Here is a 12,337-nt window from a genome sequence, read left to right as displayed (position 1 = left end):
TATGTCACCCCATGATGATCCTATTGGCCTAAACTACAACAGGCAGGTGCTTCATGTTTCCCAGTGCCAAAGATCCCTGATACATCCCTGCCTCTCTTTCTAGGTCAATATATCAACCACCTTCATTATTTGAAAATCAATAATCAAAATACAATTGTTGTACCAAATAGGTGTCAGATTATGCAGGACATGGAAGACTAAAATTAATGTTGGGAGATGTCTACAAATTCCTATAATTCTCTTATTTGAATAATAAAGTTACATGTTCATCTTCATAGTGTCAGTTTCTATTTGAAATGATTAAAGAGAAAATTGAGTATTTCAGTTCCTGGATATTTTACCCTGCTTTAATATAAACTCTTCTGTTCAAGGAAACATTCAATATTCATCCTAAGTAAGTTACACCTAATGAATTATTTGAAAAAAATAGAAAGTGAGAACAAAGTTAAAAGGCAAAATGCAAATAAATTGACTTCTGAAATCATAAATGCTGAACTGACTGGGTGTCTAAGTTAAGATGGTATCGGAGAAGGAAGAGTTACAAATCAAATTTAGAAAAAGCAAATGAACAGTATATATTTTAGTGCTTTCTCAGTTTTATTATATTATGTCCATTATTGGGAAGAAAGCTAAGAAGTTAGACAGCAGGTTATATATATATATATATATATATATATATATATATATATATATATATATATATGTTTTATACTTGAAAATGTAGATGTCCACTCAGTAATCATGATCACTATCATAGCATGACTGACATATTCAAAGATTGCACCAGTCAGCAAAAGATAGGCATTTTACAAGTGGTATTATATGCAGTCATTCTTGCTATGCTCTCCTTATGACATGCCTTGGTTTCCTCCCACCAAGACACCACCCTATATTTCCTAATATATGTTATGATGTTGCTTTACTGTTCCTGAAAAGATAGACTTAAATCCTTGTGGTGAATGCAGCATCGCGTCATGTTAATCAGTTCTTGGAAGACATGACATCTATTTCCACTCATAGCTTCATTATCTATCTGTTTCACTGAACTTCTAGAGCTACAATCTGGCAACATATTTTCAGTCATAATAAGTCATATTTCACATCTTTTCCTAAGCACTTGCTTGGGATTGGAAAGAACCTGTCTTCCTTCCTACCAAGTTAACTACAGATATCCAATTCTTCTATGTGTTTCATGTCTACCCAAGTTTCCCTATGTATCTTGCATATCAGTTAAGACATAGTACCTGCCAAATGAGGTATTTTACGTACTTACTTATGTACTTACGAATTAGCAATAAAGAGATGCTAAATATTTTAGCAATCCAAAGCTATATACATTATTCAACAATGTCCCACAGCCTCCACTCTTATCATAATTGACCTTTCTTATTAACTGAGAATTTAGTAAGGTGATGTGTCTTCTTTACAATGCAATGTCTAGGTTTGTCATGGATTTTATATCCAAAAGCAAGTGACATTTAATTTGATAACCGAAGTCACCATTCGTGGTAATTTTGGAGCCAAATAAATAAATAAATAAATAAGCTTGTCACTGTTTCCACACATTTACCCCTTCTATTTGCTGAGTTGTTATGGGACCAGATGCCCTTATCTTTGTTTTTAAGAATATTGTGTTTTCAGCACTGTTTTTCACTCTTCTCATTCACCTTCATGAAAAGGCTCTTTATTTCCTCTTCATTTTCTGTTTCCATGTTATCATTATATAGCTAAGTTTTGTTTTCTTTTTTTTTTTTCTCCCAACAAACTTGATGCCAGCTTTTGATTCACTCACCTGGTATTTTAATAGTATACTATTTATATGATTGACATAAGCAAGTAACAATACAGAGCTTTGTCATTCTCCTTTTCCAAGTTTGAAGTGGTCAGTTGTTCCATGTCTGGTCCCAATTCTTGCATCTTGACTCATTTAAGGGTGGTTTCAACTGTTACTTCGTCAAGATTTTTCCATGTACCCCAACCCTTTTTGTTTGGGTGTTCTCTATCAGGACACGTGTGCTATGGTTTTTCCAGTAGTCATGTATGGATGTGAAATTGAACTGTGAGGAAATCTGAGCTTTGAAGAATCGATGCTTTTGAACTGTGGTGTTGGAGAAGACTCTTGAGAGTACCTTGGACTCTCAAGTACCTTGGACTCTCATTGTCATCATGGGACATTTACCATTGCCCCAATAAGACATTTTCGGGTTTTATTATTATTATTTGTTGTGCACAACACTGTATTTGAATTATTTCTTCCTTTCTTAGTTCAGTTCAGTTCAGTTCAGTAGCTCAGTCGTGTCTGACTCTTTATGACCCCATGAATCACAGCACGCCAGGCCTCCCTGTTCATCATTAACTCCTGGAATTCACTCAACACATCCATCGAGTCAGTGATGCCATCCAGCCATCTGATCTTCTGTTATCCTCCTGCCCCCAATCCTACCCAGCATCAGGGTCTTTTCCAATGAGTCAACCCTTCACATGTGGTGGCCAAAGTACTGGAGTTTCAGCTTTAGCATCATCAGTCCTTCCAATGAACATGCAGGACTGAACTCCTTTAAGATGGACTGGTTGGACTTCCTTGCAGTCTAAGGTAGACTCAGGAGTCTTTTCCAACACCACAGTTCAAAAGCATCAATTCTTCAAAGCTCAGATTTCTTCACAGTCTAATTTCACATCCATACATGACCACTGGAAAAAAACCATAGCCTTGACTAGACGGACCTTTGTTGGTAAAGTAATGTCTCTGCTATTTAATATGCTAACTAGATTGATCAAAACTTTCCTTCCAAGGAGTAAGTGTCTTTTAATTTCATGGCTGCAGTCACTATATACAGTGATTTTGGAGCCACCAAAATTAAAGTCTGACACTGTTTCCCCATCTATTTCCCATGAAATGATGGGACCAGATGCCATGATCTTGATTTTCTGAATGTTGAGCTTTAAGCCAACTTTTCACTCTCTACTTCCACTTTCATCAAGAGGCTTTTTAGTTCCTCTTCAATTTCTGCCAAAAGGGTGGTGTCATCTACATATCTGAGGTTATTGATATTTCTCCCAGAAATCTTGATTCGAGCTTGTACTTCTTCCAGTCCAGCGTTTCTCATGATGTACTCTTCATATAAGTTAAATAAGCAGGGTGACAATATTCAGCCTTGACGTACTCCTTTTCCTATTTGGAACCAGTCTGTTGTTCCATGTCCAGTTCTAACTGTTGCTTCCTGACCTGCATATAGGTTTCTCAAGAGGCAGGTCAGGTGCTATGGTATTCTCATTTCTTTCAGAATCTTTCACAGTTTATTGTGGTTCATACAGTCAAAGGCTTTGGCATGGTCAATAAAGCAGAAATAGGTGTTTTTCTGGAGCTTTCATCCTTTTTAAATGATCCAGCAGATGTTGGTAATTTGATCTCTGGTTCTTCTGCCTTTTCTAAAACTAGCTTAAACATTTGGAAGTTTATGGTTCACATATTGCTGAAGCCTGGCTTGGAGAACCTTGAGCATTATTTTACTAACAATGAAACTAAGCCATGCCTGTGGGGCAACTCAAGATGGGAGGGTCATGGTGGAGAGATCTGACAGGATGTGGTCCACTGAAGAAGGAAATGGCAAAGCACTTCAGTATTCTTGCCTTGAGAACTCCATGAACAGTATGAAAAGGCAAAATGATAGAATACTGAACGAGAAACACCCCAGGTCAGTAGGTGCCCAATATGCTACTGGAGATCAATGGAGAAATACCTCCAAAAAGAATGAAGGGATGGAGCCAAAGAAAAAAGAATACCCAGCTGTGGATGTGACTGGTGATAGAAGCTAGGTCCCATGCTGTAAAGAGCAATATTGCATAGGAACCTGGAGATTCAGGTCCATGAATCAAGGCAAATTGGAAGCGGTCAAACAAGAGATGGCAGGAGTGAATGTCGACATTCTAGGAATCAGCAAACTGAAATGGACTGAAATGGGTGAATTTAACTCAGATGACCATTATATCTACTACTGCTGGCAGGAATCCCTCAGAAGAAATGGAGTAGTCATCATGGTCAAAAAAAGAGTCTGAAATTCAGTACTTGTATGCAATCTCAAAAAAGCCAGAATGATCTCTGTTCATTTCCAAGGCAAACCATTCAATATCACAGTAATCCAAGTTTATGCCCCAACCAGTAATGCTGAAGAAGCTGAAGTTGAACGGTTCTATGAAGACCTACAAGACCTTTTAGAAATAATACCCAAAAAAGATGTCCTTTTCATTATAGGGGACTGGAATGCAAAAGTAGGAAGTCAAGAAACACCTGGAGTAACAGGCAAATTTGGCCTTGGAATACGGAATGAAGCAGGACAAAAACTAATAGAGTTTTGCCAAGAAAAAGCACTCAACATAACAAACACCCTCTTCCAACAACACAAGAGAAGACTCTATACATGGACATCACCAGATGGTCAACACTGAAATCAGATTGATTATATTCTTTGCAGCCAAAGATGGAGAAGCTCTATACAGTGAGTAATAACAAGACAAGGAGCTGACTGTGGCTCAGACCATGAACTCCTTATTGTCAAATTCACGCTTAAATTGAAGAAAGTAGGGCAAACCACTAGACCATTCAGGTATGACTTAAATCAAATCCCTTATGATTATTCAGTGGAACTGAGAAATAGATTTAAGGGCCTAAATCTGATACATAGAGTGCCTGATGAACTCTGGAATGAGGTTCATGACATTGGACAGTAGACAGGGGTAAAGACCATCTCCATGGAAAAGAAATGCAAAAAAACAAAATGACTGTCTGGGGAGGCCTTATAAATAGCTGTGAAAAGAAGAGAAGCAAAAAGCAAAGGAGAAAAAGAAAGACATAAACATCTGAATGCAGAGTTCCAAAGAACAGCAAGAAGAGATAAGAAAGACTTCTTCAGTGATCAATGCAAAAAAATAGAGGGAAACAACAGAGTGGGAAAGACTAGAGCTCTCTTCAAGAAAATCAGATATACCAAAGGAATATTTCATGCAAAGATGGGCTCGATAAAGGACAGAAATTGTATGGACCTGACAGAAGCAGAAGATATTAAGAAGAGATGGACAGAATACACAGAAGAACTTTACAAAAAAGATCTCCAAAATCCAGATAATCACGATGGTGTGATCACTGACCTAGAGCCATATATCCCAGAATGTGAAGTCAAATGGGCTTTAGAAAGCATCACTACGAACAAACCTAATGGAGATGATAGAATTCCAGTTGAGTTATTCCAAATCCTGAAAAATGATGCTGTGAAAGTGCTGCATTCAATATGCCAGCAAATTTGGAAAACTCAGCATTGGCCACAGGACTGGAAAAGGTCAGTTTTCATTCCAATCCCAAAGAAAGGCAATGCCAAAGAATGCTCAAACAATTGCACTCATCTCACATGCTAGGAAAGTAATGCCCAAAATTCTCCAAGCAAGGCTTCAGCAATATGGGAACCATGAACTTCCTGATGTTCAAGCTGGTTTTAGGAAAGGCAGAGGAACCAGAGATCAAGTTGCCAACATCCACTGAATCATGGAAAAAGCAAGAGAGTTCCAGAAATACATCTATTTCTGCTTTATTGACTATGCCAAAGCCTTTGACTGTGTGGATCACAATAAACTGTGGACAATTCTGAAAGAGATGGGAATACCAGACCACCTGACCTGCCTCTTGAGAAATTTGTATGCAGGTCAGGAAGCAACAGTTAGAACTGGACATGGAACAACAGACTGGTTCCAAATAGGAAAAGGAGTATGTCAAGGCTGTATATTGTCACCCTGCTTGTTTAACTTCTATGCAGAGTACATCATAAAAAATGCTGGACTGGAAGAAACACAAGCTGGAATAAAGATTGCCGGGAGAAATATCAATAACTTCAGATATGCAGATGGCACCACGCTTATGGCCGAAAGTGAAGAGGAACTAAAAAGCCTCTTGATTAAAGTTGAAGGGGAAGGTGAAAAAGTTGGCTTAAAGCTCAACGTTCAGAAAATGAAGATCATGGCACCCGGTCCCATCACTTCATGGGAAATAGATGGGGAAACAGTGGAAACAGTGTCAGACTTTATTTTTCTGGGCTCCAAAATCACTGCAGATGTTGATTTCAGCTATGAAAAGATGCTTGCTCCTTGGAAGGAAAGTTATGACCAACTTAGATAGCATGTTCAAAAGCAGAAACATTTCTTTGCCAACAAAGGTCCATATAGTCAAGGCTGTGGTTTTTCCAGTGATCATGTATGGATGTGAGAGTTGGACTGTGAAGAAAGCTGAGTGCTGAAGAATTGATGCTTTTGAATTGTGGTGTTGGGGAAGACTTTTGAGAGTCCCTTGGACTGCAAGGAGATCCAACCAGTCCATTCTGAAGGAGATGAGACCTGGGATTTCTTTGGAAGGAATGATGCTAAAGCTGAAACTCCAGTACTTTGGCCACCTCATGCGAAGAGTTGACTCTTTGGAAAAGACTCTGATGCTGGGATGGATTGGGGGCAGGAGGAGAAGGGGACAACAGAGGATGAGATGCCTGAATGGCATCACTGACTCGATGGATGTGAGTCTGAGTGAACTCTGGGAGTTGGTAATGGACAGGGAGGCCTGGCGTGCTGCGATTCATGGGGTCTCAAAGAGTCAGACATAACTGAGCAACTGAACTGAACTAAATCTGTGTTCTTGACTGAAGGGCATAGTTGGGTTCCAAGAAGATAAGTTCCCTGGAACATTTGACTCCTACTTCTCCCTTGCTTCCCCTAGACTAGCAGATGGTCAGTGTGCAGAGGACGGCCCAGGAGCACCATAGGAGGTCAGGCAAACCTCTGAACCCTTTGTCTCCCGGGAATGGGCCGAGTTGTCCCTGGAGGTCCCCAGCCATTCGGGCACTCTTTCTCGCGATTACCAGTACTGGGAACCACGCGGGCCCCTGGACACGGGTGCCCCTGGACCCGCCCGCCCGCGGGTAGGAGCCTGGTCCCCCGAGGTCTGCCCACCTGGCACGGAGCCTGCAGAGGCCACCACCATACAGGCAAGAGCTCTGGCCATTGGGGGGCGCAGGTTTGGCCAGGCCCACACCTTGGTGGCCTGCTCAGAGACAGTGGACAGGGAGACTGTGTGTAGTGCGGAGGAGCCTGCTGCCAGCCCCAAGTGGGAGGCACCACTCCCTGCCCGGTTAAGGTCCCTGCAGACCTCCCCCATGGACCCCTCACACCCACCTTTGCCCCAGTTTGCTCCGCAGAAGGTGAAGGACAAGCCCCCGCATCTCATCCAGGATGACAACACTGCCAGGTAGTGCCTCTACCTACCTTCTTGCCCATTTTAAGACTCCCTCAAACTGCAGGAGGGTCCCTTGCATCATTTCTTGGTGTGAATATGCCCCCCACCATCCCTTCTCCCCCTCCCCAACCCCCCACCGCCACCAGCAACCTTGACCCCACTCCCCATGCTGGGTCCTGGGGCTAACACGGAGAGAACCCTCCCACCCTCCCACCTCCTCCAGTGGTCACTTGGATTTTTAACTTGCTGGCGATTTTCCTGTCCCCCAAAGCTCAGAGGATCAGTGCAAGGGTCACAGTCCAGTCCAGTCGCTCAGTCGTGTCTGACTCTTTGGAACCCCATGGACTGTAGCGGGCCAGGCCTCCCTGTCCATCACCAACCTCCACAGTTTACACAAACTTATGTCCATCCAGGGAGTGATCCATCTAGCCATTTCATCCTATGTCATCTTCTCCTACCTTCCATCTTTCTCAACATCAGGGTCCTTTCCAATGAGTCAGATTTTGCATCAAGTGGCCAAAGTATTGGAGTTTAAGCTTCACCATCAGTCCTTCCAATGAATATTCTGGGCTGATTTCTTTTAGGATGGACTGGTTAGATCTCCTTACAGTCCAAGGGACTCTCAAGAGTCTTCTCCAACACCATAGTTCAAAAACAAGGGACTCTCAAGAGTCTTCTCCAACACCATAGTTCAAAAACACTCTGAAGAAAAATGAATCCACTCCCATTCCAAAAGAAAGAAGCTTCCTTTGAAATCTGGGACATTCTGAGGTTGGTTTGTGTGTTTGTTACAAGGGGAGGACCATGCCCAGCAGCAGGCATGAGCCTGAGATTTGAAAGCTCACAAAAGTGTAGGTATGAGTTTCCCTGGAGCCTGTTTCTGGGTTTGCAGTGTGTGTCTTTGAGGAGGGACCCAGGAGGGCTGCTCCAGGATCGTTGAGTCACCACAGGCATCTTGGGATATGAGAATGTCCTTGTGGGCAGTGTGGTTTATTAGACCTAGGGTGGCAAGCAGGGTCTTTCCTCATAGCTCAGTCAGTAAAGAGTCTGCCTGCCATGCAGGAGAACAAAGTGAAAGTGAAGTCACTCAGTCATGTCCAACTCTTTGTGACCCCGCAGACTGTAGCACCATACCCCTCTGTCCATGGGATTTTCCAGGCAAGAGTATTGGAGTGGACTGCCATTTCCTTCTCCAGTGGATCTTCCCAACCCAGGGATTAAACTTGTGTCCCCTGCACTGTAGGCAGACGCAGACACTTTACCATCTGAGCCATCAGGTAAGTTGGACCCAGGTTTCATTCCTGGGTCTGGAAGATCCTCTGGAGAAGGGAATAGCAACCCACTCCATTATTCTTGCCTGGAGAATCCCATGGACAGAGGAATCTGGTGGGTAACAGTCCATGGGGGTCACAAGAGTCAGACACGACTAAGCAACTAGAGAGGGAGAAAGAGATGTGGGCTGAGGGATCCCTTGGAACTGGGTGCTGCTTGGGACCAGGGCCTCTGGGCAGATCTGTCCAGACTCACCTGAAAGGAGTCTGGACAGGGGCCCAAGCCTGGCCTACACAAAACCTTGCACTGCTCTGGGTCCTCATTATCAGCAGGAATGGATGCGATTAGGTGGTGGTAAGGCCTGGTCCACTGTGTGGTTTGTTCTCATGTAGAGGAAGCACATCATCAAACTTCCTGAATGTGGCAGTCTACATGGGTTTCAAGAGGAGAGGTAATTGTGCTCAGAAATGACCTTGAAGACCTGCTTTGTCTGAAAGGCTATCACAAGCTGTAGACGGTTTGTTTCTATAGACTTTTTTTTTTTTTTCCTCAATCAAGTTTCCCCACAAAGCGAGTGTTGGGATAGAGATTTAAATAGATGCTGAATATGGCTTCACTTGTGGCTCAAATGGTAAAGAATCTTCCTGCAATATGGGAGACCTGAGTTCAATCCCTGGGTTGGGAAGATCCCCTGGAGAAGGGAAAGTCTATCCACTCTAGTATTCTGGCCTGGAGAATCCCATGGATGGGGTTGAAAAGAGTCAGGCAAGACTGAGGGACTTCCACTTCACTTCAAGGCACCAGTAGGTGGGGAAGTTTTCTACAGGTGGAATGAAGAGGTGTCTTTCTTGTGCTTTCCTGCTTGGGTGGGATTCTGGAATTTTCCTTCTGAAGTCTAGCACCTGGAGGCAGAGGAGGGTCAAGAGATGCAAGTTGCAGGACAGGAGCAGAACTCCTAGATCGCATCTCCCCATACTGGAATGTGTGACCTGGATGGGCCCATCTTTGAGTCAGGCTCCCCTGTATGGAATCCCCCCAGGACCAGCCTATTTGCTCATCTGAGTTCTGATCATGAGCCATGCCTGGGTGCATGGCGAGTCTCCAGTGGACGACCCTTATCTTGGCAGAATTGAGTGGGTGATGGAAAACAACACCAAGGTGAAGATGGTGCCCATCAAAATAGTGCACTAGGATAGCCAGCCTGAGAAGGAGAGCTATTAGGCACTGGCCCATCCCCAAGATATCTCCATTGCCCTGTGGCCTTGAGCAGAACCAGATCAAGATGTTCAGCACATCAGAGCAATCATACTCATGCTTCTGCCCCTACAGCTGCTATGTTCCCAAGCCTCAGCCCCCCAGCACCCTGGACCCCCCTGACAAGGCTGGCTGGGCCTCCTCTCCGGTGCTCAGCTACGTGAAGGCCAAACACAGGACCACCAATGAACTCAAGTCAGAGGAGCTGGCCCATGAGATCTCTGGGCAGGGATAACTCACTGGCGGACATCCTGGAGCCCTGCATGAGGAAGAGAACCATATGAACCTTATGGAGGACTTCTTTCCCAAAGACAAGCACCTCCTGGAAGGAGTGCAGCAACAGAGGAAGATGCTGCTTAAGATGCCCTCACCCAGGATGGCGGAGAAGAAGTGAGTAGGCCACCCCCCACACCTCTGCCTCTGTCCTTCCCTGAGCACATTTCTACCTCTTGGGCTTCCAGGGCAAGAAGCCAGGGACCTAGCTTTTAATCTATTCTCTCATGTGCATGATTTTTGGTGACAGATTTCTAGATAAGTGCTTGGCACTTTGGGAATTTTTTTTTTTTTTTTTTTACACCTTCCCATTTAAATGTCCATTCTGGGAACAATGGTGTCAGTTGGGCAAAGATTGGAAAAGACATGTTTCTAGCAATGCCCATGGATCCTTTTCTCATAAGGCAGTGGTTCTCCTCTGCTGTCTGGCCTCAGGGCACTTGGCAATGTTGGGAGATGCTTCTCGTTTCCCCTGAGAGACTGGAGGCCAGGGATGGTGCTCATCGATCTACAAGGGCACAGGATAGCCGCCCCACCCCCGTCCCCACCAACAACAAAGAATGGTCCAATGCCAAAGGTCACTAGTACCAAGGTGCAGAAGCTTGTAACAGAGGAGTGAAATTTGAGGCTATGAAGTATATATGCTTAGAAAAAAGGCCTTCCGTTGTTTTGTATTTAGCCAAAGGGGGTGAAGTTGCTGTAATTCATTCTGTAATGTATGGGGTGCTTCCCTGGTGGTTCAGATGGTTTAAAAATCCATTTGTGATGGGGGAGACCTGGGTTCAATCCCTGGGTTTGCAAGATCCACTGGAGAATGGAATGGCCACCCACTTCAGTATTCTGGCCTGGAGAATCACACAGACAGAGAAGCCTGGTGGGCTATACTCCCTGGTGATCACCAAGAGTGGGACACAACTGAGTGACCAATAGTTTCACAAGTTTTGTTTTGTAAAAGACCCTCTCTAGCCTCTTGTATTCAGTCACCTGCCCACGAAGGTGCATCTGCCTACATCTGTCCTTTTTGTGCATGTGATCTCAGGAAGCATCACTGACTTACAGTAGAAGAGAACACAAAAGCATTGCAACAGACAGCCTCAGAGGCTGCAAATGTGGCAGCTGGTGGAAGGATGCCTGGTGAACTTGGGGCTTGTGGTCACACTTACAGTGGCAACAGACAGCTCCCCATAGACCTCAGGTTCCCCCCAGAAAACTATCTGTACTGTCCTCTTCCACAGGTAGACTTTGGGTGCCATTTGGCAGGGGTGTTCTAGTTCTGGGTGACTTTCTTGATGGCTCAGATTTTAAAGCATCTGCCTGCAATGCAGGAAACCCAGGTTAGATCCCTAGGTTCAGGAAGATCCCCTGGAGGAGGAAATGACAACCCAGTCCAGAACCCTTGCCTGGAAGATCCCATGGACAGAGGAGCCTGGTGGGCAACAGTCCATGGGGTCGCAGAGAATAAGACATGGATGAGAAACTTCACTTTCTAGTTCTGGCTTAGGCACCTACCCTTTCCACACTTCTTTTTGTTTGCTTGGTTGATTGATTTTTTTTTTTTTTTTTGCATACCCCATACCATGCGGAATCATTGCTTCCCAACTAAGGGATCACACTCTTGCCCCCTGCATTGAAAGACACAGTCTTAGCCACTGGACCACCAGGGAAGCCCACTCTGTCCCTGCTTTAGCTGTTTCCTCTCTCTTGCTGATATCTTTTGATGGCCCCATGATTTGCAGGTCTCAGTCCAGGTTTCAGGTGTGTCTTTGTGCACATGATCAGAGCTAATATGAATGTTCTGCTGTTTGGTTCCCCAGGAGGGAAGAGACCAGCCTGCTGGTGGCTGCACCTTCGGCCACCTACTACAGCACATCAGCCCCCAAGGCAGAGCTGCTGATAAAGGTGAAGGAGCTGCAGGAGCAGCAGGAGCCAGAAGAGGACTCAGGGAATGACTTGGACCATGATCTGTTAGTGAAAAAGTTAAGGAGGCCGAAATCTAGATGATAATGTGCTGGCAGGAGGCAGGTGGTGGCCCTCGGGTCCACCCTCAGCCTGGCCCTGTACCATGAGGCATTTGTATTGGGTAGGACACTGACATTTGGGCCTGCATGTGAAGTCTTTTGTGGGAGAGTCTTCTGTCCTAAAATTGGGCCTCTCCGCAGGACCTCCTTGCTATCTCTCTGTCATGAGATTCAGTGTCAAAAGAACTTTGTGGCCACCAGTCTCTTTCATTTTAAGGTCAATGGATAATGTCTCTTCAATCGCAGTTGAAAC

The 12,337-nt window shown here is 44.4% G+C and overlaps 1 pseudogene; it reads left to right on the top strand.

Moving 5' to 3' along the window:
* Positions 1-7,187: 7,187 nt before the first annotated feature.
* On the top strand, positions 7,188-12,067 carry LOC133243819 (protein Shroom2-like; annotated as a pseudogene).
* The last annotated feature ends 270 nt before the right edge of the window (positions 12,068-12,337 follow it).

The sequence above is a fragment of the Bos javanicus genome, chromosome Y (assembly GCF_032452875.1).
Source record: "Bos javanicus breed banteng chromosome Y, ARS-OSU_banteng_1.0, whole genome shotgun sequence".
NCBI lineage: Eukaryota > Metazoa > Chordata > Mammalia > Artiodactyla > Bovidae > Bos > Bos javanicus.
The sequence above is the reverse complement of the archived record's forward strand: the minus strand, read 5'-3'. Positions and strand labels throughout refer to the sequence as shown.